The sequence below is a fragment of the Rhea americana genome, unplaced genomic scaffold (genome assembly GCF_003343005.1).
Source record: "Rhea americana isolate MKP2758 unplaced genomic scaffold, rheAme1 scaffold_25, whole genome shotgun sequence".
In the NCBI taxonomy this organism is placed as follows: domain Eukaryota; kingdom Metazoa; phylum Chordata; class Aves; order Rheiformes; family Rheidae; genus Rhea; species Rhea americana.
In genome coordinates this window covers 2,506,867-2,532,979 of record NW_028186368.1, presented here as the reverse complement: position 1 = coordinate 2,532,979, position 26,113 = coordinate 2,506,867, and the positions used below count along the sequence as shown (strand labels likewise).

General features: G+C 40.9%; 1 protein-coding gene across 1 annotated transcript in view; it reads right to left on the bottom strand.

Moving 5' to 3' along the window:
- Nucleotides 1-26,113, bottom strand: part of PREP (prolyl endopeptidase) — a 176,135-nt gene that overhangs the window by 121,053 nt on the left and 28,969 nt on the right. The gene's annotated exons all lie outside the window — the stretch shown is intronic.

The following is a 26,113-nucleotide window of genomic DNA, read 5'->3' as shown; positions in this document are numbered from 1 at the left end:
CTTAGAAACTATGCAACCAACCATGGTTCTTAGGCTGCGCTAGTCCAGCGCATGTGCTCAGGCCTATGGCAGCTCTTTGGCAGTACCGTCATGATTCTGTCACTCTGCTAGGCCTTTTTTCACATACCTCTGAAGGGAATCTTCACYATGTGGTGAGCAGAAACGATTGGATGTGGGTCTTCACACCTGGATCAAACTCAGTTAGGGTGAGAACAGCCGTTTTGCAATACTTTCATGAGTTTTTGAGTTGCCAGTTTTTACGCATCTCAGGATTCTTTAAGTTCCACYAGAGTAAACTACTAGAAGAGCCTTTCCCAGTGACTCATAAAGGAGCCTACCTGTCCAAGGAAAGTAGAAAAAAATCTGGAATAGCATTGCTGGAGGACCATCAGCTTGTCAGCGATGTAGTCTGCACCTTCACTATAAAGCAGGAGARTTAGTGGCTAGAGCAAATGCAGAACCAGGTATCTAATTCTTATGCCTAAATACTTTCGGCAGCACTCAAGTCTCCAGCAAGGATATCTTGCACTGTTGTTACTACTCATCTTGCGGAATCCTGTACTCACCAAAGTATGTGTACGAAAAGTCTATTTGCCAATACATGCTGCACTGCCCAATGTGGTAAAAAATGCCCCGTCTCATGGACTCAGGTTCTCTCCTCTGTTTTCCTTGCCCTTGCATACCTGCACACTCAGCGCTTCCCTCACATATAGCATGGAGATCTTCCTCTAGGTTTGCTTTGCTGCCTTATCATAGTCTCAAGAGTTAGTACTATGCAAAGTTAAAATCTGTTGAGCACAAGGGTATTTGACCCTGACCACAACCTGCTGTTCCTTTAACAAACAATTAAGACATTCCATGTGTGACTAAATTTGAAAGCAAACCCAAGAATTAATCTGCTTGTTTTAAATAGGGATATAAATAAGAACCAGCCCAGCCATTGCCCAAGAGATAAGCCAAAACTTTGAGGTTCAATAAAAGTTCAGTCACTTCCGTAGTTTCTGAGGCAGGGTTTGCCAGGTCTGTATTTTGGGAACACAATGTCCCCCTGAAACTTGGAGTATGTGACTGGAGAATTTTCTCATTTCTATTAGAGTAACAGTTTCCTCTRGATATGGACCATACTAAAGGAAAATAGTGTAACCAGATCCATTCTTGCCCAGCACAAATAGTTCTGTGGGACTTACAGTTCTAGTGTGCAGTAGAAAAAGACTAACCAGTTATAAAAGTGTCTGCATAATTCTGCACTACGTGTATCTATTTCATGGTTTGTGAACAGAATGCATTAAATAAATCTCAGTATTTAAATCAGGCATAGAACAGAGGCTTGGCTGGTATAATACAACATAGCTTTTTAAAAAAAAGATACAAAAAACACTATCGAGTTTTAAAAATATGGTGCTTTGCTTGATTAATTTTGTTAACATGATAAGGGTCAGATTTATATAAGGAGATCTACAATAACCTAGATCATTGAATAACTTAGGTAAAATAATAGCAAAGATACATTTTCTAGACATTCTTATATTTCTRTGTTACAGTTTTGTATCATATGATTTAGGAAATATTAAAATAGTTTTATAGAGGTAAAATGCTGCAATAAAAAACTACATATAGCAGGCGAACTATTAATGTAGTTTTTTAGCATGAAAAGTTTGTGTGGCAGAAAAACGGATGGAAGGGCAGTTTTTCTTCAGGTTAATAGTGTGAAGTTAACAAAACCAGTGATAAAATTATGAGATCATGGAAAGTGATTATATCCACACATTTTTCCAGCTGATATGGAGTGTAGAGAGTTCATTTTTCAGGGTTTGTAGACTGGAGATTATATATTAACCACTAACATAACTGATAACTCTATGGACAGAGTCCATTTTTTCTATGTAATATAGCCTCACTTGTCCAGTGCTTAATGTTTTATGAGTGCTTTAAAGTTTATGCACACTGTATTTTCTTGCAAATTATTTTCCATGTAGGACATAATAGGTAAAAAGAGCCTTTCCTAAAGGTTTCAGCAAACTATCTGAGGATTTGCATGTTGATAAAATGAACGCTTACATGAAAACTGCTTTCAATACAATTTTACTTTAGAATCCATACTGAGCATGTATTTATATTAGCTCACTAATTTAGAAGAGCACTGCTGTCTGCCTAAGAATTGCATACTGCTGCCTATCACTGCAGTGTAAAACTTAAATACTTCAAGGCATTTAAGAACAAAACAAGTACCATGATTTCAGATGGACTAGATGCATGAATATCTTTGAGACCTGAACCTTAGTATCCTCTATATAAAATTAATAGCAAGGGCAAGGGGATTTCATGTTTCTGGCACTTCTGCTTTTTGGAGCCAATATTCTCAGGGTAGCAGAGAAACTGTTGATTTCATATTCTATTTTATTACCTGTTTGGGGCTGAATAGCACAAGAAGGTAATTATGTTGTCAGTGCAATTTTTTATATTGGTAAAATTTTTTGAAAGGGAGGAACCTTTCATTCAGTGCTTATAAGAGAAGTTTCATGGCAGTATCAGCAGTGTCCACAGGAAGTCAGAAGACACAAAAAATAATATCAGCATGTAATGGTATAATTTTCTTTCAAGTTAAAATTTTTAGTGTCTCATGCTATAAGTTAACTAAAATGATGTAGCCATTATAAGTTATTGCTCAAATATGACACTACAGGAACATTAGATTCTATTGCCTTATAAATCCTTTGTGATCTTTTTTTTGCAGCCTTATGTAAATCAACTGACTGAACATGCTATCCATTAACAAGTTTTTAATTTGATTTCTATTTTTGTAGCATTAATGAAACATTAATCATAATAAATGAAGCATTTAGAACTTCATCATTCTCCTTACACACAGACATGCTATGAACCAGTGTTTTGGACACCATCATGTGGAGGTTTTCTTTTGTTAACTAAAGAGAATGATAGGTTTTTCAAAATCAAAATGATTCAAAGCACTTTAATTACTATATTCATATGAAAAATGTTATACTGATTCTTTTGGCTCGCCCATTTTGTTCCTACTTCATCATTCTAGTTCATTTTCGTTATGCAGCTTGTTATACTAACCATTTCATATTTATACACACCTACTGTTTCAAATCTGTGGAATAATTAATATTGAGGCATTTCAGCAGGGTTAAAGTGAACAAACCTGTTGAGCCTGATTGCCTCCCCTAGATTTTCTATTTTCCCCAAAAATTTCAAATTGACAGCTTTTCCGCAATGAAAACCAAATGTCAGAATGTAAAAATATCTGCAGCAAAACAAGTGTTGCTTAATAACTAGCGATGGTAATTTTCTTTTAGAGTAATTTTAGAAATTCTTTTCTTCTCTTTAAGAAATAAAAAGTATGTTACCTTTTTATTCAGCTGAGACAAGTGATGAGCTCTTTGAATCAGAAAAAAGGGKTTTTTTTTGCATGTTTTAGAGAGATTTTAGAGAGATTATATCTTTTTGTTTTCCTGAGAACTTAAAGAAGACAGAATGTATCTTCCTGTTTGATTTTTGCCTGTTGAGGAGGTTCCTAAAGATCAGAAAGTTTGGAGGTCAAAAAGATGATCTGACCCCTAGTAAGTGAATCCCTAATTACTCCAGATTACAGAGGCGCTGGGATCTGGAATCTTCATTATTCTCTGAAACACCGTGTTTCCACTGAGCTTTGATGAGAGATCCCTTTCCTCAATCAGCTCTTTACCTACCTGGCAACTCTATACTTTCCATTCTTTTCCACAAATAACACAAAATCTGTAAAATGAAACATAAACTCATTATTTTTTATCATATTGTTTTACCACAAATGATACAGAGCAGATCATACGATTTAAAACTAGCAGTAGAAAATGTAATATTCTGCTTCTGAAAATGAAATTGTCTGAAGCCTTCAGACACTGGGGATATCTCTTCAGAAACCCTCTGGAGTTTGATCCAAAGCAACGACACATTTTCCACTGATTTAAAAAATGTGATTCCTCAGAATGCTATACATGTCAGATGTTACAAAGAAATAGGTGCGTTTTACATTCAGCCTTTTAAGGGAGCTGGTTTTTTGAATCAACGGTTTAAGGGCTAAGTACAAAGTTCAGTGATCTCGGAAGACTGAATCAAGATGAAAGTCATGTACTGTAGGTATAAAATAWTTTGCTACGGTAAAATTAAACTCATAATTTTTCCCATCACTGTCTAAGTTCTTCCTTGTCCTCCCTTGCCTCACTAGTGAATATAAACTGAGTGGTACCCAGGCTTTCAAATAAAGATCCTATTACTGAGATGTGTTGTTTMCAGTTAGATTTAAGTATTGAGTAATGGCTAATGGTATAATAGTGCAAAAGCTTCAGTCTCTGCATCTCCTTGGTTCTTATTTKGACAAAATATTTTTGGCCCAGATTCTGAGAGATGCTGATTGCTGCAAGACATTTTGTTACACATAGACCAACTCAAAAGTGAGTAAGAATTAAAGGTTTCATTCAGTAAAAATAGCAACCGACGAAGAGGGGAACTCCCTGGCCAGGAGATCTGCTTGAGTTAAATATGAAGTTGCTCTATTTCTGTATTGCTGCACACCTCAGTGAAATGGCTTAGCTTCACTGTAAACAAAGCACCGAGTTTCTGTCTTTCACCTATTTTTATTGCAGGTTCCTGTCTTTTAATTTCAATTTGTATGGCTGCACTGTCTGCTGCGTGCTGGCGTCCCCGTGGAAGACTTTGTTTCCTACCTTTGAAAATACACAAAACAAACAAGACCCTTTCTCTTCCCATAGACGGTACACGTAATATTAATGGTTATCTYGCCGTGATAAGCCAGGCAGTATCATTTTACATGACTTGAAAGGGTCGTCCATATCGTCAAGCACAATTAACTTGTCTTACTCTCACAAAACGGGGTGGGGGGAGGTTACGAGGATGCCGTACTTCTTCGCATACCTCAGCAAGCAGCGCRGGGACAACAAGCTGGTCAAAGGATACAAAAAGCTGTGAAACAGCACGCACAATGTGCTCTTTGATACGGGACACAGGGGCTTGCGCTGCGCTTTCTGGACGGGGAACCTTCTGCGGCGGGGGTGCGTGCGCGCGTCTCCCTGTGTTTGTGTCTTCCCTGGAAACGATCGGCTGCGTGCGAGTCTGAACATGTCCAGCTGCAAGATTTAACTTGCTATTTATCCCACATTTAAAGCAAGCAAACTGTAAAAACTTTCTGGGAAATAAAATAGCCTTCAGTGAAAGTTGTTTTAGGGGTTTATCCAGCTTACAATAAAATCTCTGCTGAAATGTTGCATGACTYTCACTGGTTTTCTCTTTTGATTTTGTTTTGCCAGCCTGCCTGGATCAGCATAACAGCCTCAAACTCAGAATGGATAGTAACTCTAATTCTCTAAAGGAGGCTTTCACCACTTCTTCAGTTCTCAAAAGTAACAAGTTTAATCAAGGACACTGTTTTGAGGAGAAGATGTCCAGGAAGCACTYACAGTGAGGAGGGAATGATGTTGGKAATACAGCGGGTTAGCATGTCCCCTCTGAGGCAGCTCTGCCTCAGGGTCCCAGCTGATGGTTTGGGTAGTTCTGTGCTCTTGAAGATGCCATCATTTAGGTGAAACAATGTTGACTGCTTGAGCTGTGAAGAATTGCATAGTGCTTGTTACAGTAACACCACTATTAAGTGTGTGACGTGACCAAATACCAATTCAGCATTATGCTGGCTGCATGCATTTGTCCTGCAATTAAATGAGATATATTTCACTTCCTGTCTTAAATCACTGGGCAGTGTTGCTGCTAACAGCATGCTGAGCTTCAACAGAAGAATGATTGGATGTCAATAATATATCACTGTATGATATATTCTCTCTTTCATATTTTTCAAAGAGAATACGAAAGCTGTAGAATTATTTTTGTCAGTAGAAAAAAAGGTTTTAAAAAGGAACAGAATGACTTACTCCTATAATTTTGTTCCTTTTCAATTATTTCCCAGAGGTGGAATCATTCCTGTGTACATTTTCCCCTTGAAAAGAAAAGGAAAACGGAAAACACTTCAGCATTCCGTTTTGATTTCTTTCACAAAGTTTAAAGACAGGCTGGCATGTATGCCTACTCCCCCCACAATATCGTGGTGGCGAATTTGTACCAGCCSTAAGCTGGCCAAATGGAGCCTGCTGGAATATTTGTGAGGTTTGCACGAGATTTAGGTAAGAAACTGAGGAGAACAAGTATTGCCTGTAACTRATAGCAGAACCACAGGGATGCAGCAAAGCGGGGGCTCAGCATGCTGCCGAAGACGGACCAGTGTTGCTGATGTTTGCCACTGCCGGCTGCTGTAACGTGAGGCTCGCGAAAGGTCAGCGGCCGCACTCTCTAGTCTGCTCTCTGCCTATCTGAGCCATCTCTTGAAATAACAGTTGCTTCCAGGGCTCCTTTGCCTTCTTGCCTCTGGGGCCCCCGCGCAGCTCCGGGTCCCTCTCTGGCGCACGTCCTTCAGCACCACTCTCTTCTTGAGCTTTTCCTGTTGTCATCACTGAGACCTCTATGTCCTTTATTGTACTACGTCCTCTCCTTGCTTTGCTCAAAGACTATCCCTGGCTCCACAGATAATCTGAAGTCTCCTCTAAGGAAAGGATGGAGATTTAGTATAGAAAAAAACAGAAAGAGTTAACAAACAGAAACATGCTGGTCCTCTTTGGGAGAGGGGAGTCTCYTCTGTGCTTTAACTTGGTCAGATGGGTAAATTCAAACATTTGCCTTTAATCAACTAATTTCTCATAATCGTACCCGAACTTTATGAATTTCCTGAACAATCTATTTATGACCTGTTCCCTTGGAACTTGGAAGCGATTCATTTAACAGAAGCTTCCATTTTACTCTGCCAAGAGAATTACCAAAATAGACCTGCAGCATTGTTTTTTTTTTTTTTTTTTTTTTTTTTTTTTTTTTTTTGTTTTTTTTTTTTTTTTTTTTTTGAAGCCGTTTTGTCTTGGTGTCAATGAAAGTTAAAAGGGGTGCTTAAAGTAACAAGAAAGTAGCTGTTTGTTTACCATGCAAATTATTTTGGAAGGACCTACATGGCTGAAAGGATGACAGTTCACATGTACCTGTGTTTAAGCAGCAAAATAACAAGTATTAGAAAACAAACACTGTACTAAGAAGCTTCACTAACCTGGAACTGAAACTTGGTGTAGAAAAGCAATTTGCTACATGCTTTCAGGCCATAAAGTGCTGCTCAAGTTCCCTTCCAAAAACAGGGGACTGTCCCACTGCGAGAGCTCTGCCTGGGGCTGCAGGGCCACGCGTGGCTCCTTTTCCCTTGGGTTTTCTCGCAGGCAGGCCAGCAAYGGTCATCAGCTGTTGGGAGGGTGTTTGCCACTAGCCAGCTCTCCTTGACACCTAGGCAAACAACAGTCTTGTGCAAATYGAAGTGCTGTCTGCACAGAGATACGTGTTGGGATAAGACTTTGAGTTCCTTGTCTCGACTGGCAATAAAGCAAGGGAGAGTGCCTTGTGCACTGTCACATCACCGCACAGAAATGGCTATGGCATAATAACACCTCTCCCTCAGTTTGCTTAATCGCTTTGCTTAATCACATTGCTGGATACAGAGGGAAAAATCTGCAATGTCTGAACCATATGACTACCTCAAAGTAGTTCACATTTGAAAAAAAAAAAAAAAAAAAAAACCAAGCAAGCAAACAAAAGAAAAGATCTATTAAGCAAGTAGATGTATCTTGGAGGTAAAGACTATTAACATTATATAAATCTGGTGAGTGGTACACAGAATTTTACAGACTTTGTCATTAATTTTTCCCAGTACCTGCCAAAATATTTAATCAGATTTTTAAAGGAGATGCTATTATGATTATATTTAAGAAAGACAGTAGGATCAATGCAAAACTAAGGTGTTTGGAGAATAGGTGAAAAATGTATTTTAAAATAATAATAGTAATAATAATAATAATAAAAATTTAAATATTTATAATAGTTGGAAAATATTTATAACACTGACAACGATTACTTCTAAAAAACTTTCCTGCACCTTTCCACAACACTGCTCATGAATTCAAGAAGGCAGGCAAGCATGTACACACAGATGATTCACAATGAACTCTCAAAAATGTATGCTAAAGCTACATTAMAGTTTAGGAACACCCTTATATTCACTAAACTGAAGACACACAATCTTATCCTAGTATCTTTCTCAGCCTTGAGTACCTGCAGTCTACTTCAGGACTTAATATTTAAGGAATGCTCTGAACCATAAATACCTTTGTAAAAAGTACTATACATATACAAGTTGCYTTTTCAAACAGCATATGCAGCAGCAGCCCATTTGCTGCCCACTGCTGGAGTCCTTTAAATTTACTCTTGAAGCTCCTAACACCCTGGGCAAATCTGAGCTCAAGACTAACAGATGTGGTATATCCTTACTGACTTGTGAAAGAAAGTTCCACTTCCTCTGAACTGAAATTCRCATGATCTCACTCTGGCAATGGGTATTCTTGGCCCTTACCAAATGCACAGTTTGCTGGTCAGCACTGATGACGTTTGGCTTTACCATAGTGAGATATCACTATATGCCAAACACCCTRCTTGTAAGTCTGGAGAAGTTCTATGCCATTTACAAGCTCATCTACTTGAAACTAATACTTCAGATCCAGAAAAATCTGCCTTTCCAAATGTGGAATTGAAGTGCTCTGTTGAAATTACAGATAATTCTCAGCTTCCTGTGAATAACTGGCATTTGTATAGGAATATACATGCATTTCTGCCCCCCCCCCCAAAAAAAAAACCTGTGTTTAGCATTTAAAAATGATGATGAATGTGTTGTTCTCTCCCCTGAGAGAAGTGGTAGGATTTCAGCTCAATGAATTAAAGTGATCTTTTCCTGGAGTGAGTCGTAGTCTTTACACCACTTCTACCTTTCTTTTGCTCCTATACTATTACTTCTAGATCAGCCCATGTTTTGTGCAAGATCAAATTTTGAGTAAAGAGCCACTGATCTGAATTTAAACCAAGACAGGAATTGTGCAACTGGATGATGGAAAGTACTTTGAAGAGTTTATAGCCGTAGCTTTAATAAGTCAATTCAGTCTGTGATCTAGAAATATTKTTGGATAATGCAGCAGCCTGTCCGTCATCTCTAGCCAGGGAARAATTTCCAACTCATCCCAGTAAAAGTGATCTGGTTTTGCTTATTTACATCCCCTTGCTGGGCTACATGAAATATGGACATGGGCATGGAGCCTTCAACACTGAAGAAACTGCAGAAGGTACATGACGCTGCAGTAYGTAGGCTACCTGAATATATTGAACTCCATTTCTTTTGTGGCTTCTGCAAAGAATTATGTGCATCACTTGATAAACTTCCTAATGCTTTATAGCAACCATTTCAGCAGTACCTTTCCTCTGCTGTAGTGAAACTGTATGTAATAAGGGTAGTAGTCTTTGCAGAAGACAGTCAGACTCATGAAAGAATGCCTGAGAAGTCTAAGCATGACTATCAACTTCTCTTCCAAGAGCTCGATGTATCAGGATCTGTTCCTTGGACCTTGCCTTCCCTACAGTCATCACTTATAATTAGACCAGAAATTAGAAAACATTTTCCAACCATTGACATAGAGTTCTGAAATGGCCTTCCTAAAGGAAATGTAGGAGAAACAAATCAAAATTATTTTTAAGATAAGTTTATGGATGGGATTATATGACAAGATAGTAATGAATTTAGAACTACAGGTTAATGTTTGAGCCAGCAGTCCTTGACTGTTTCAGTTCTGGACCTTTGGATCAGCACTAATGGTAGACATGGTCTCTTTTGTTGATGAGCTGAGATGCATCTTATTTTTACTGCAGTAATGTTCATGTTCTGATAACTTCATGTTCTGATAGGCCACCTGCAGAGATTTYTCCTCTTCTCCTGGATATTAAGCTTTGCTTCTTGTTTGTTTTGTTTTCTAAATAATTTCTTTTTGTTTTCCTCTGCAACATTAAGCACTGTCCACAGTCCAAGGATATTAAGCAGGATGGGCTGGAGCTCCAATCTGCTGTCYTGGGTACCTAAACCAATCACCAGATTTGGCATCAGGAACATGTTTTCCCTCATGTGATATTGGCAGGAACCATGTGTGTTTTGGAAGCAGTGAGGCCTCCTTYCCTAGGGGTAAATGCATCATTTTCTAGGACCATCTGAGCAAGTCAAGTAACAAACATACACAGGACACTGTCAATGCTCTTGATTTCTCTTGCTTCCTTCTTGTGGCACTACACAGTCTCATAAGACTCTTCAAGAATCTTTTTTCTGTGGTGGGCTGGTGACTTGTGGTACACAGGGACATGTGGAATATATGTGCTAGACATCCTTATAGGGTTATGCAAGAGAGTAGGGGCCTGTTCTCAGTATCACAGTCTGTGGGATAGCCTTAGATTCCTACATGGCYGTGTGTGTATTTAAAAAACAAATGGAAAACAAAAAAAGGCCAGATCTCTGCACCGAAACCAAACATTTCACTGTGTGCCTCCCTCTTGGAGAAAGGATGAGAAAACAAACAGCATATGATAGACATTAACCATGCTACTTAAAGCACTTATGACAATCATGAACTTCTAGTGATTTATCTGTAAGACTCTACAAAGCACTAGAATAAAATGCAATTTTATTATAGTAATACAGACAAGTAGGACAAAGTAATACAGACAAGTAGAAATATCACTATATAACACCRTAAGTATTTTTAGAATGCTAAGCATGAATTTCCTTCACATTATRTAAAGAAGGAAATCTTTAAATATTAATATTCAGAGTATATGTATTTAAAATGTGCTATTTAATGAACATTTACACTAGGAACAAGTGTACTTAAAGACACTTAATGTTAAGTGTTACTGTCTGCTAAAGATCTCTTCACTTAATGTTTGTAGAGTCCTGAGTGGCTTGCAAGTCAATTAAACACTGATGAAACAGAGATAAACGCTTCCTATTGAGAAACGTCACATCATTCTTTCTGCTTCRTTTCACTGTGTCATTTAATGCACTGAAAGGCATGCGAGTGACACAGCACTAACTTTAATATCATAACATGGGTCATATAACATGCTGAGTCTTGTGCAGATGGGTAAACAGTATTGTTATTTCATAAACTTGCACAGAGAGGACAGAGAAGTGGCCATGTATTTACTTTTGGGGCAAACTAACATGCAGCCAGGGTCTTGATAAATGGATTTTCTCGCATGTGTTACTCTGTAACCAGCAGCATGCAGGCATATGCAATATAACACCCAGTAGYTCTCCCTTCCTTGAAAATTAAAATGTCTGGCAACCAGCATTGCCAGGATCCTTTTAGGATTAGGTTTCCTCTTGCTTTCTACAAATGGGAATGCTGGCAAACTCTGTCACTCCCCTCTACTTAATRTATCACTCATGTTGTTCAGGATAATAGATAAAACACTGGAGATTCAGGACTGCTTGAAGAAYTACAGTTCAGTTAATGCTTACATTTTTTAAATTGCTATAAGGGAACAAAATACAGAAATGCTGAAATTAGTACCTGTTATTGATTCTCTTTAAGAAGAGCTCAAGAGGCCTTCTTTCTTAAAGGCTATGTAGTTACAATGAAGGTAAAAGAATGCCTAGTGAACAGAGCCATATGTCCTTATTTTAATATGAGGCTTCATGAATTTAGTTTGGGAACACTTGAAAGCTTCTAGGTTTTTATTTCATCATTTGGACGCTCTGCTATGGTGGCCAGTATATTTTCTGGTAACGGCAAAAGCTATGTTCAAAGTTAACTCAGAGTACATTGTTATACTGAATACTGTGATTCAGTAAAGTATAAATATTGGAAAAAATGTTCAGAGGGACAAACACTGAACAGAGAAAAGACTGCTGAATGCATTTAGAAGCTCTCAGACCCAGTCTTGCATTTCAAGTAAATATTGGTGTCATATGATTCATACGCTATGAAAAATTAATGCAGCATCCTGAAATAGAAAAAAATAGTCTTCAGTTCTCAGAAGAGTGCATGCATTACTGTTGAATCAGAGCTTGGCAGCAGTACCACTCACACACATGAAAGAAGTGTCCCTTTGTCTTCTGCGGATATTTTTGGAGCTGTGTTTGGAATGTACCGTACAGCTTGGAGCTGCAGCAAACGAAGGAGTGCTAGCTAGCCTATATAGGCATGAATGAAACTTGCTATGTTTCCTAATCAAAGCAGTGACACAGTCTTTTCTCTGTTGCCATTGCCAGCTTGTGGTGTAAGCATCCTTCCCACTGCGACTGAGCTGTGCTTCCAGCAATAGGCACATCAGGTGGAAGAGAGGCATGGGTCCCTCTTTTCCATCCATGCCTTTGTTCACAGAGAGTAATTCCATTTGACCTTGACTATTTTTATACATTCGTGGCCCTTTTTCATGTTACTTTTCAAATACAAAAAGAAAAAGAAAATTTGAATAAGGAAAATATGGTTGAAAACAACTGAAGACTTCATTTCAGTTTTTGGCTTTTGGTAAAAAACAAGATGTGAAAAGATAAAAAGAAAAATATGTAGAAATATATAGAAAACTACAGTCAGGGCTTCCTGTGTGTTTCTTGTCACCCTACTGTATACATGGAAAAGTCATTAAGGTTACAAGACATGACAGTTCTTTTTGATGATAAAATTGCTTTGTCAACAAAAGGGCTGAGTATATAAATATATAATATATCATCTCCCTCCCTTTCTGTCTATGTATTACATACTTGCTGGCCTAAGTATAATAAACCCCACAAATTTACAGCTTATTTCAGGATTTTAATGCAACATTAACTGAAAACAGATTTTACTTGGAAAAAGAAAACATAACCCACCACAGTGTTTGCAACCAGAATACTTCACCCTTGGAGTCTGTTCTCTGAACAGAGAACACTCAGTGAACTCTCGCTACCTGGGGCTTTCCTGCTGGATGTCCCAGTGCCCAAGGCACTTTGAGCGGATGGGAATAGGCCATCTGCCCCGCTGTGGACCCTTGTCAGGAGAATATAGCATCAGGTCCATTCTTACTTCCTCTCCTTTTAGACCTTTGACATGACCTGTCCCGGTTCTGCCTGACTCATCTCCAGCAGGAAGAATGCATTTTTTTTTCTTTTGCAGAAGTACCAATTTCCTGGTAGTTTAAGGACTCTTCTGGAATCTGGGAATGGTGTAGACAAGCCCTCTGAGGCTGAGGATACAACTCAGATTTCCCACTTCCTGGATGAAGGGACTATACACTATGCCCAGGGTGAGCGCAGGTACTTTCTTCTTCATCCAAGCTTGAGGAGATATATGGCATAAAGTTGCTACCTTGATTACAGAAAGATGTTTGAGGCTCTGAAGCTCAGCCTCACAAAAGTGCCAAAGTCCAAGCAAGAGAAASACATTCCTGACACCTCTTTCTTTAGCACTTCCTAGATTTGAAGATGTCCTGCTTGGTGTTGCAAATTCATTCTCCGGCGCTCACCTTTCTCCAAGCAACTTCAAGCAGCGCAGCAACCTCACTCAGCGTCATGAAGTGCCTACTCACAGACAGGTGCTCGRTGGAGTGGCACTGCACTGCAGGATACTGCAAATCCTCTTGGAACCTTGACCTTACAYCATTCTACTTCAGTAATAGGTGCTTAGCATTGATGTGAGCCAGCCACTTAACAGACATGACCATAAACAGTGGAACGATGTGCTACATCCTTGTTCTGTAGTGGACAACACATGCCATCAAGTGCCAGAGGTCAGTAGGAGGTCACCTAAGAGGCTGTTTGGGGAAAATGTCTGGATATGGATTCATACGGCCACAGCACTCTAGAGAGAGAATCTCAGTTTTTCAGTAACCAGAACCCAGCCCTTCTCCCTGAAAAAACAACTCCATTAGCCTCCTGAAAAAAATGAGCTTTTCTCCAGCACAGCACAGCTCTTCAAAAGCAAAATTAAACCAGTACACTGCTAAAACTTTATAACAGATTGTTGTGAAGATTATTGGGAAATCAGATGACATTCTTTAAAAATAGTTTGTGACAGAAACACTAAAATCTTTCCAAACAYGGAGATGAGAATACATAGTAAGAGAAATTATCAGAGCGCTTAGGTCAAACTATCAAGTATTATAACATCCTGGAATAGGCAGTGCCTCTCAGGAATTTTACAAAGAGCTTGGAGTTTTTACTTGGGGGAAAAAAAGTTAAACAAAACCAAAGCAAACTGACATTGTTGTAACCAAAATGCTGCAGCAAGCCAGTCCTCRGGCAGCATCTCAAACTGAAACTAGTAAGCCCAAACTCATTGTCTGCAGAGTGGGTGACATGAATGAACAACGCATGCCATGAGTTACCTTTTCGTATTTTAAATCCCATCCAGCTTAACATTCTAAATTGCTGTTATGGTGGTATCACTGCTTAAAATACATCTTCCACAGTTCCTTATGTATGTTACCCTGAGAGTTACTCTCAAGGCTAGTGGAAGGCAGGAAGTTAGGTGCTGTTGTTTTTTTCCATGTGTATGTAAAGCATTATAGACTAAACTAGCAGGGTCAACAATAGGAGAAATTAAAATAGTTCTAAAAATGAACTAGACAAGAGGAAACAATTACAGAGCTGCTATTTGGAGGAAACAAGTGCTGGGTGGTTCAGTCACTAACACAATAAAGGAGACAGCCCACGATGGTGCTTCTAAACCCTTCCTGGTCTGGTATTCCCAAACTGTCTAGTGTTGTTTACTTGCCTGGAACGATGCCACAGACACATCCTGATAAGTTGGGAATGATCCTCTATGATTTCTATGAGAAATAGGAAGTGGGCAGAGAGGGCAGAAGCAAGTGACGTCTACTAGTTTGAGGAGAGAGAACTTGCATGTTCCTTGGCTGTCTGAGGCAACGCCTTTGGTCAGAAAATAACTCCAGAAGGTATCATGGGCTAGAGTGAGCATCATCAGACAACCTTCCTGATTTCTCAAGTCTGCCTTTAAGCTGTCAAAGTATTTGGTGCCATACTTCCAAATCATAAGAGTGATATTAAATAGTGGAATAAACAGAGAAACAATCTTCTGACAGATGCACTGCCCAGAAACTCAGAGGACTTGTCCTGGTTTCTGTCCTCTARTGCAGACTTGCATTGTCCTTGGACTGGTAACCTAATTTTCATGTCCCAGCTTTGCCCCAGTGCCTATCATTGCTTCTTTTCTCCCAGTCTCTTGAATGATGTATTTCAACTGYAAGGGGTTTGTAGTAGGGACTGTCTCACACCAGGTGTGTGCACTGTATGTCGCACAGCAGTACCAGGTTTCAGGCTTCTATATCAATAACAAAGAGGGGCTCCTGCATTCATCTGCCTTACTGTTAATTAATAAATTTATCTATAAAACCCCAGATCTATACAATGTTCATCATTCCATTTCTTGAAATGAGATTAGCCAGGCTCTCTGTTTTCTTACTAAAGGTTAGTGATTCATAAAAAGAAGTTCTTCCTTTGCTGAAGAACCCGAAACATCAGAAAGGGAAGGCATAAAGAGCCCGAGCAGATATATTGTGCAAATATCCACTAATCAAACAAGACAAAGAAAAGGGGGAATTCAGCAGTGTCGTTTTTCTGCCCTTCCAAAAGTTTCTGGTAAGTGAAGATATTTTAAAAAYTTTTGTTCAAAAAGCTAAATAAAAAATAATAATGTGCTTTCAAACCTCTGCTCTGGAAAAGTTGTGGAAGGCATCCTGTGCAGATACTCTTGTCTGTCAGGTTTTATCATGTGAGGTGAGAGTGGTGGGTTTTTTCTGAATCCAGAAAGCAATGTAGGCCACAAGCAAGTCACCAGCAATTTGCCACAGTTACTCTTTTTTTCCTGCAAACATTTTAACTGGAGCTAAAAGGACTGAGAAATCCTGCCTGAYAATCACACGTCTCTGCTTTAAAAATACAACTGAAAGCATTCTGCTAGCAAGTCTACACAAAAGCTCATTAAAACCAATAGTAGGAGTGATCTCTAAAGGTAATAGAATATAGAAGGCAGGTGGAGAAAATGAAAGTAGATTATTATCTCATTAACATTTGTTCTGTTCCTGCACCCACTTTGCTATCATTTCTCATCAGCATCCTACCAGAAAGGTACAGACTGTCTGGCAACTATAGCACAAAAAGTGTATCATGTTACTCCTGCAAAGTGAAGGGAGACGGTGAAGGCTTAGTGTCAGCTGGATCAGAGGGCTTTAATATGCCAAGGAAAAGTGCAAGCTGCAGGCAACATAGAGAATAGCAAGGCAGCTGAGCCTTCCTTTTCAGCAAAGCAAAATCTTGCCGTTGATGCAAGAGTTCTGCTCCACGAGTGCCAGAAAAGTGTACACTCTTTCAAAATTTCATTACCTTACACCACTAGCTCAGCTGCTAATGGCACTCCTTCTATTGAAAAGTGATCTAGCACAACGCTCATGTGCCACAGCGTACACACCTGCAGGCTCTTCTTTAATAACTGAGAACTCAATGTACTGTTTAAATACAGGTTGGCAACAAGGGTGGTGCAGAGCTACACCGTCCCTGGGGCGAGTGGGGAGAATTATGCACGAGAGCTGGAATTTGTCCCAGTGCTCCTGCAGTGCGGGGCTGGGYGTGCAGGGCGCCAGGACAGCATCCGTGGCTGTACCCCTCTGGGGCATGTGTAGCCCTCTTGCTCCCGCTGCACCTCGCTTTCCAAGCAGGATAAGTGAAGTGGCAGATGGTCGCGCAAYAGGCCTGCTGTCTTTCTGTTCCCAGTCTCCTCCAGAGGGGGCTCTGGAAGTCCCGCCGGGAGGAGAAAAAAGTCATTTTCGCTGCTCCCCRAGGGGTGCTCCCAGGAAAAGCTAGGTTGTGATGGAAGGGGAACAAGAGTCACTGGGAGCCAGGTTTCGGGCTCATTCAAGAGAATGAGCTAGAGCATWCCTCGTCCAGAATTTGAAAGCACGTTTCTGCAAGAACCAATTAAACTTGCTTGTTCGTCTAGTTAAACACCAGTATTTGCTCCTCCCCTGGAAGACAGGGATATAGAGAAAAGAAATCTCCATGGAAGAGTCAGTTATGCTTCTCCAAAGCCAGACATCTCTTTTACATGGGAGCAGAATTAGCAGGAGAAATGAAGACACTGTAATGCTTGGCAGGCAATTCCCTGCAGCCTCTTCCAGCCAGTACCCTCAGTATTTTTACCTCTCCCACCCATCCTCCTCCTTTTTCCTTCCTCTTCTTTCCGTTGCCACTTGATTTTCTCATATGATCCCTCTCCCTTCCTTGTATCTCCATGCAGCTAGTCACCCCCTAGTTAAATCCCATCCCAAGAATTAAACTCTCAACTCAGTAAATCACTACCTACTCTGCTTTTCTGTTTTGTTTGCCATTGCCCCATCTATAGCTTGTTTACATACACTAAATAATCTGTTGAGGTGTGGAAAGCCCATTATTTTATGTTTCTACAGCATCTAGCTCTTTACCCCTTTTGTCTTTCCTTCTGTCACCCCCTAATTGGCCCTAAAGCCCTAGGTCTAATAAACACAGCTACAATTGCATGTGGCTTTGAAGCGCAATCAATCTTGTACAATGAGATGCCCTACAGAGCATTCCTATAGGCCATGCTTCATTTTTTAACTGTTTTCTTTCCTTCTCACTGCTCCTGTTTTCACTGTCTCTGTTTTTGTTTGTCTACTCTGCCCCATTTTTCATCCAGGACCTCTCTCTGCTTTACCCCACCCTTGCAGCCTCACCTCAGAGGAATGCAAACCAAATAACCATTCAAGGCTGATGAACTTTAAAACCCATGGCATTCAAGTGGGTTGGAAATTAGACAAAACAATTTCACCCATCCCTTGTTTAGGGCCCTGACAAACAGCTTGCTGCAGCTCTCAGTTTAATGTGCAAGAGGATGTGCTGCTGCATGTCTCCCTTTCATAAGGGAAATGCTGGAATGTGGCCCTGCATCAAAAAGCCTGTTGTAACACGGTTTGTTAAAAGGACACCCTGGATCCCCCACATGCATCTCATCTATAGTACTTTTCAGCTCACCACCCTTGATAGTGAGAACATGCAAATGGCAGGATGAATCTTGTTGATTGCTTAAAGAGTATAATTTTTTAGGGTAGTGAATAAACTAGTCAGCAAATCTRCTTGGCCCAAGTTGAAGATCTATCCCAAAGACATGAATAGAGTTTTGTTTGCTTGAATAAGGAAAGGAGATTGAAACAAGTCCTGCGTTTTCTCTTTCTTCCTTTTTGTAAACCATTCCTTAAGGCTGCTGAAGAAAGGCATGTGCAATTCCTTTATTTTCTTCCAAAAATCATATCCAAGATGGGTCAAAAACATGTCTTATTTACTTAAGGAATGTAACTAAAAGTGGATGAGGGACTGGCAGGCATGAGATGCAAGGAGGCCCCTGCTTCCCTGCCCGAGGTAGGGTACCTCCTCCTGTGCCCCTGTGTGCCTTGGTTCCCAGGTGCCTAGGAAGAGGCGGTAGGCCCCAGAGCTGGAGGGGCCGCTGCCCATGAGCACTGCAAGTCTTGTGCTGGGAGGGTGCAGGGGGTTCAAGCATAGACAAACCAACCATGCCAGCGCTTTGATGCTGCACGCAAAAGCAACAAAAGCCGATTTTGTATTTCTTGTTTACTCAGCTTGCTTGCTCCCTCTTTTCACACACAAAAACAAGCTTGCAATTAGCACAATAACAAAGCCAGAGTTCTTTTCTGGGAAACCATGAATATCAATTCTTTTCTTGGCTTTCACAGGATAGAGCTATTCCTTTTGCAGGAAGGGACTTAGATTATTTCTTGAAAATGAGCTAACAAAGTGAAAATGAAATATTTGAAAATACAAGAGAAAGAAATTGCTTCAATCCAGATTCCATCTGATCTCTAGGGGTATAAATCTAATTTTCCATGCAGTTAGTTTCAGATCATGATAAGTGACAGATGCTTTCATTTACTTGGCTGAATTGTGACAAAATTCTTTTTTTTCCTACAGCCCTCAAAGCCTGATCCAAAATGTACTAAAGCTAGTGGAAAAACTCCTACTGTCTTCAAATGGGTTTTGGATCAAGCGCTAATTAGCCTTGGGCAAATCAATAAAATAAAATATTTAAATTGTTGTATATCAGGTCTCAGACTATACTTTGTTTTCATTCTGAATTTACTAGAAAAACTATGAGTAGTTTACATCTCTTAATTTAGGAAAATTTAAATAAATTAAATTGTATTAAAAAACCTATCAAGTTAAAATCCTAGCCAGGGAACACTATACCTGCATCCTGTTGAGAAAGAATGGGGAAAATGTGCCATCTTTCCATAGACACAACGTAAATTTCAAACATACCAAAAAGCATACACAGATATTGTCCTCCAGCACAGCCTTGTATTCACTAAAAATAATCTACTGTGTGCTTGTCTATACCATGCTTATCTATACCACAGCTGCAGGTATATGCAATATATATAAAAGAGTRTCTGCATACACAGACATTCATATCAAATATAGATAGAACCAAATATAATTTTTACTGAAGAAAATAAACTACACTAGCTGAAGGATATTTTTGCTGATATAATTATATCTCCCTTAGAGCTTTTCTGGTATAACAATGTGCTTTAGGTGAATTTTTCACACTTCATAGCAAAGCTGGCAAGACTTTTAAGAGTTATTAAGTTGTAGGCTGGATAACATTTTAGCTGGCAGGGCATGAGCATCTTGACTTGCTCTGCACTAATGTGATACAGTAGAATTTAGCTAATGAGTACATTGGAGAAGGCACTAAATCAAAATCCGGAATCCAGAACAGATCCAGTGCCAATCGCAATGTTTTATAAAGGCTAAACAATGTGGGAAAGGTACACAAACGAGTGCAGACAGTTGCTTTTTCACTCTTTTATATTTAGAGCAGGCTGTACTCTTACTCATTCCAGTCCAGAAGTTGGGTAGCCATATTATTATTGTCACATATTCTTTCAGCAATACAGTTCATTAGCCTGGGCCTACTATCATGAAGCACAACTACGTGGCTTTCAGAGTGGACATAGCTTATGTCTGGCTAGCTCAGAAAGGGGCCATGTAGGAATCTGCTGTTTTACTATGGTGGGTTGGACTCTTGGTCCAAAATTAGACACCTGCGGTGTAGGGATCTATATCCGAGTTTGTTCTCTAGATTCCTTTTAGAAGCAGTGAAGAGAAACAGAAACATCTGGAGTTCAACTCGTCTTGCTCTAGGTACATGTCTGAAACAGGCCAGAGGAATTATGTGTGCAGGTGTCTAAACTTAGGTGAGGTGATTTCCAACCACCTTCATAAGTGGTTGCAGCTTGGGCTTGATAATACACAGAAGTCGCACTGGTTTAAGTAAAAGTAAGATGCTATAGCATGTTAATGAAATGCGTGCAACGTCCAGCCACGACCATGACATGAGGTGGAGATGTGTGATTATGGAGAGTAAAGCCTAATACTTTCGTGGACACTGCTGGAAATTCCTGTTTTGGAGACAGATGGAATCATTTATGTTGTCTAGTAAAGTGTTTGCTGTATGTCTCTACTCTGCTAATGCATTGGGGGCTGCTAGAAGAACAAACAGGAAGGTAATGCAATGCTTTCCCAGATAAGAATATCTCAGAACAAACCTGAAAAACAATGAGGAAGATCAAATGGGCTAAGCAGCTTTTAAAAAACACTGTCTCTGAAGAGTGAGGTGGATTTTGAATTTAGAGATGAAACTATCAGCAAGACTTACTGATCTGGGTGGGTCAGTGGAAAGGGTGGGATCCACAAGGATACTTATGGAGAAGGTGACTAGACAGCTGGTAAGCTTGCAGATAGTTGTCTTATTCTGAGATAAGGCTTTTGGATTTCTTTCTTATACTGCCTTTGTTCTAAATAAATACTTAACTCTGGTTGCTGCTGCCATTGTGCTGAGTGGGGACAGCAGTGCCGCGTCTGTGTGCGAGTAAGTACAGATGATGAACATGTTAGTAGCCATTAGGGACCAGTCACCAGACAGTGAAACTCTACATTACAATCCAATGGCAGGCTAAAGACCCCCAAGCTCTCTCCAAGCAAAGTCCCTCTGCACAGGGCAGGACAGTACAATGCAGATAAAACACTTGGAGCTGTTCTGAGCATGGCCTCATCCCCCAGCTAACAAGCCTGACTTCTCGGTCATACTGGACCAGCTCAGCCACTGTGCTGTGAGTACAGGCTCCCGCAAGTTGTTCGTGGGTCGCCAGCTTGGCAGTCGTCACACTGAGGCTGTACATACACCTCTGAGGGTCAGAGGGCAGTTCCCCAAATTCACTGGTCTAAGCTCAGTTCACATTTGTTTGCTTGGTTTGCCTTTATATGCTAAAAGGAGATAGTCTAGCGTAGACCGACACATTATTGAACAAGCTGAGGATGTTCAATTGCTATGAAATGCAAAACCAAAATATTTTCCTAGTGATAAAGAGGCCTTAGACGCCTAGGTCTCCTCCCCGCTTGGAGCTCCACTGTATTGAAAGATGGCTGCGTCAGCATCCAATATGTCTTATTTAATCGGATCATTTGCATGAAAATGGCCAGCTCAGCCTTAGGTGTTTTTTAACTTGTGCAGGCTATCAGCAGCCATCCAACATGAGACTTTAATCTTCCAAATGAATAAGCTGATTGTTGTGTGTCAGACACTTCTCAGTGAGTTTGAAAGGAAAACATTAAAAAAAAACCGTTCACGCAGCATAGCTCCATATGTCCAATCCTGTAATTAGCACATCTCTTCTGTGAAATACCCTGTTAAGTAAACATATTTGATCTGCAGCAATTTTCCTCGGTGGTTCAGAAGAGTTAACCCAATGCATCTTTAAGGAATAACTCTACTCAGAGAGAGGTTTATTTAATTTTGAAGGAATACTTTTAACAGGTCTCAGCTGTGCTGAAACAAAAAAATAGGTGAGTTTGGAAGCTGCCAGTAACAAACAGCCTTATAGCTTCTGTTGCATACTGGATTTTTACATAAATCTCCATGTTGTGAAAGCACATCTTATTCTCCCTTTACATGGAAAATAGAGGTTTTATGTTTAATCCTTCACACCCACTGATGACTAGATAATCCTAATATCCAGCACATTTCAAAGATTTTTTTTCTCTCTCAATTTCAATATTAAACAAATCCCTGTCATTATAAATACGTAGAGGTCAAGAAAGGCTATTCAAAACCATTTGAATGAGGTGCAATATTCCACACTCTCTCCTCCCTTCTTTGGCTTCCTGTATAACCACTACCAGAGTATGTACATATAAAAGTAATTGAATCTAAATCAACAGCCTGCCTCCATCTGTGATTTATTTCATTCACCTGATGAAAGATTTTTCAAAATTCCCACAAGACCAACCTTTCAATGGAAACTACATATTATTTTCCTTTTGAAGAGGGATAACACTGTCAAACACTACTGCCTTTTCAGGCTGGGAATGCATAGCAAGAAGTACTGTAAGGACTAGATACAACATCTACTGCTCTACCAAAGGCTATTTGTCAGAAAGGATTTTTTATTCTGAGTGGGAGACATTTTTTCCCCTTCATTGGTTCTTCCTCCTAAAGCCCCTTTGTATAGATGCGCCTGGACACACTCAAATTTTCATACCATAGCTCTAAGTCTTCCAATTGTTGAGCAACTATTCATCAACTTAGGAAATGAGTGTTATCAGAATTAGTAAAAATTGGGATACATAGGTCAGACTGTACAACGTCATGCCCTTTAAGTTGCTATAACTGTTCAAACTGCTCTTCTTCTGACTGTCATACTCTCCTGATTCTTACGCCATATTCCTAGCCTTCAGACATTTCAGACATTTGTTTACCCTGCTTTGAAAGGAATGATTGGCAACATAGTCCCCGGGGCTAGTTGATCCAACAATACAAAATAAGCTACATTTATTTTGCAGTGATGGTTGGCAACAAATTTCACTGATGACTTCCCCAAATCCTTCAAAAGAGGTCACACGTAGTTTGGCACTTCTTGTTTGGCCAAGTATAATATGTTCTAGCAGATCAACCCAAAATTTCTTTGGGTGAATGCACACCGTAAGGTGATACAGAGGTCAGGGGATGATTAATGTCTATATGTCTGCCCCTAGGATGCCAAGGCGTGGGTGCAATGCACTCACATCGTTCTTGGGGCCACTCAGTACAAAGGTGCCTTTCCCAAAGGATCTGACTGCCTACGATGCTGGGCCTTTTCAGCAAAGAGTGTGCATCGGCTTGTTTGCCTRAGAATGATTACTTGGTGGTGCTGTAAGGTGTTCTGGGATCAATGGTAGAAATCCATGCTGAGCCTACTTGGCCTGGCTTGTGCTTGACTGCTCTTGTGGTAAGGGAGTACTTGGGGGCCCAGACCAGGTCCATACGCCTTGCACAGGTCTCCTCTCCCACCGTGCTCTGGTTTCCTCAAGGCTCTTGCTGGAACTGTTTACTTTCATCAAAGCATTTTGGTGAGCTTGTACTTAGACCCATGCTCAAAAAGCCTTATAAGCACTAAAATCGGAGTAAAGCCAACAGAAAGTGTTACCAGCCAACTGTTTCATGACTTTGGCCTTACTTTTTTGTAAATAACGTTGGAAATCATTTGGTATCTTTCAGACCAAAGGCCAGGCTGTGTTCAGCTGTGGCCAAAAGARGCTTTAGGGAGCTCTGGTGGATCCACAGTAGCTTTCCTGACCTAAATGTATTCACAATAAAATGAAACTGTGCTATTACACTTGGATTTACTATTTTCAGAACCTAATCTCAGTGGGCAATTAGTCACTGGAGAATGAGATAAATGCTTGCCTAGAAACTGCACCTCATGAGATGAGTCAGAAGCAGTAAGGTTGTCAGCCTCTGCTTTCTCTTCCAACAGGCAAATCCTTATTCAAATGCTAGTCATCAGAGAAATTAAAGAGTTATATTAGCTGGTCATTTGTGCAGAAGTTCTGTAATGGTGTGAAGTAAGAAGAAGGGATATTCCTAAATGTTTTACCCATCCACTCATCCTTAGGCTGAGGAGCTAATTTCCAGCTCTCTGACAGATATATGCCGAAGTTCATATAATTTTATGTTTATGTTTAACAGTTGTATTCAGAAATGAAACTTACGGCACACTTCTTACTACAATGTTGAAGAATGAATTTTCCCCTTGGAAATTTTTTGGCACAAGTTCTTTATTACTTTCAAACATAAATTTTGAAATCTCTTTCTGAAATGCAGAAAGTCAGTGCATATTTGCTTGGCCTTAGATATAGACAGATTTTCAGTCCCTGACTTCCTAATATGCAGCCTGGAAAACAAAAGGCTTCTGCCCTGAAGCAAAAGAAGTTTTATTTTTTTGTGAGCCTAGGGATGAGCTGCTCTTGAGCTCAAGCCCACCACTGACTATTTTAATCCCTACAGATATTGCCCATGTCGTCCTGTTACTGGTTTGCTGTCAGCACCCCAGAAGCCAAATTCCTGGAAGGACTGCGCTGCTGGATGTACCTTGGCTGCCGCCCAGGGCAGTGCCTGCGCTGGCTGCTCTAGGTCAGGCCACCCTACTGTGGGCACCCTTGAGCAGACACGTCCTCTCCATGGCTTGCCTGCTCCAGCACTTCTCTCTCAAAGCATGAGGAGAGGCTCACGTCAGTGTCTCCGTTCCCTCACGCACACCATGTGCTTTTGTAGGCTTTGCAACATCAGCAGGACAATTTGCTGCCCTTTACAATTATTGGGCATGTCATGCTGCCACCCCTACCACCCTCCTTCCTTCTCACACCAGTGTTCCCCCAACCCCACTAGCAGCTGGGGATGCCGAGGTCAGTCCTACAGCAGGGCTCCCCTTACCCCACTGCTGTTCAGTGGTACCACACAGCTACACACCTCACTTTCCTCCTGGGCCCTAGTTTGTGAACACTGTGGTGCTGGTCTCCATGTGTTTGGTGAGCAATTAGCTGCACCAAGACAGGGAAGAGGGCAGCTCCTTGCCAGGGCTGGTATGGTGCTGCAGCCCCTGCAGCATGGGCTGCTCAGACACCCCTCCGTTCYTTCTCTTGTCAGCACTGGCAGTTCGGATAGGCACTGTACGCAAGCAGGCAGGTGGCAAAACAGCACTAAGAGATGTGGTTGTTCTTTTCCCATGAGGCGCAGCTTTTCCTACGGGTGGTGGTGTTACCAGTTGCCAGGGCTGCAGCGTGCCATCCATGCAGGGGTCAGATGACCTGCGGCCACATGTGCAGGATCCAGGAGGCACCTTCCAAGGTGCTGCCAATGGTGCTGGCTTGAGTCCCTGCTCTTGGCCAAGGGCCACTCAGCTGTCAGACCCACTGAGACTGGGCAGTCCTGAGGGGGCAGAGACAGTCCTGAGGTTTCTGGAGAAGCATGTGATGGTGGCAGGGCTGGAGCAGGTGTGAAGCTGGTGTGAAGTAGAGGTGTGCTGTGAGGACACCTGCCTCCCCTGGCGTGCATGGTGAGGCCCCTCTCAGTTCCTCTTAGAAACTCCCAGGAGCAGYGTGCTGGGCCACCTGCCTGGTGCTCAGAGGGAGGGGAGGGTCTGAAAAGACAGAAATAGGCTCTACAAGTGCTAAGACCTTTGAAGGCAGTTAGTCCAGGCCTATTTTTTGCCCTCTCACCAGCCTCACCTTTCTCCCCACTTCTTCTGCTTCTTAAAATAGTAGCCAAAACACTCCCCAGACCGCTGTTACTCATACTTTCATCTGAACTGCTCTGTCCCAGGGCTTCTAACCTCCATCACTCGGCCTAACAAGCTGGCAAGAGAAAAAGAGATGCTACTTTCTGTGCTTTCCTTGTTTGCAATAAACGCCTCTTGGGAGGCTTCTTGAGAGATGCCTTGGGAAGTTGTCTTAMGAGAGTCAGAGCCTTGGCCCAGAGAGCAGTTTGGAATTTGTTCACTATTATTTCTTCTATTTGGAAAAAGAAATGGCATTAAGAGTGTCTTGGGAATAATTTGAAGGGTTATTCATTTTATTCAGCAGTGTGAGCTGTTCCCAGAGCTGCCTGAGATGGTCTACAAAGTGAGTTCCTTCACAGACCCAGTTCTTAGATGGGCCAGGAGCTCCAGTGAGCAGATGGGAAATCACGGGCGTTAGAGAGTGCATGAGGATACTGTTTTGTCCTAACAGTTTTCCTATTCAAAGGGG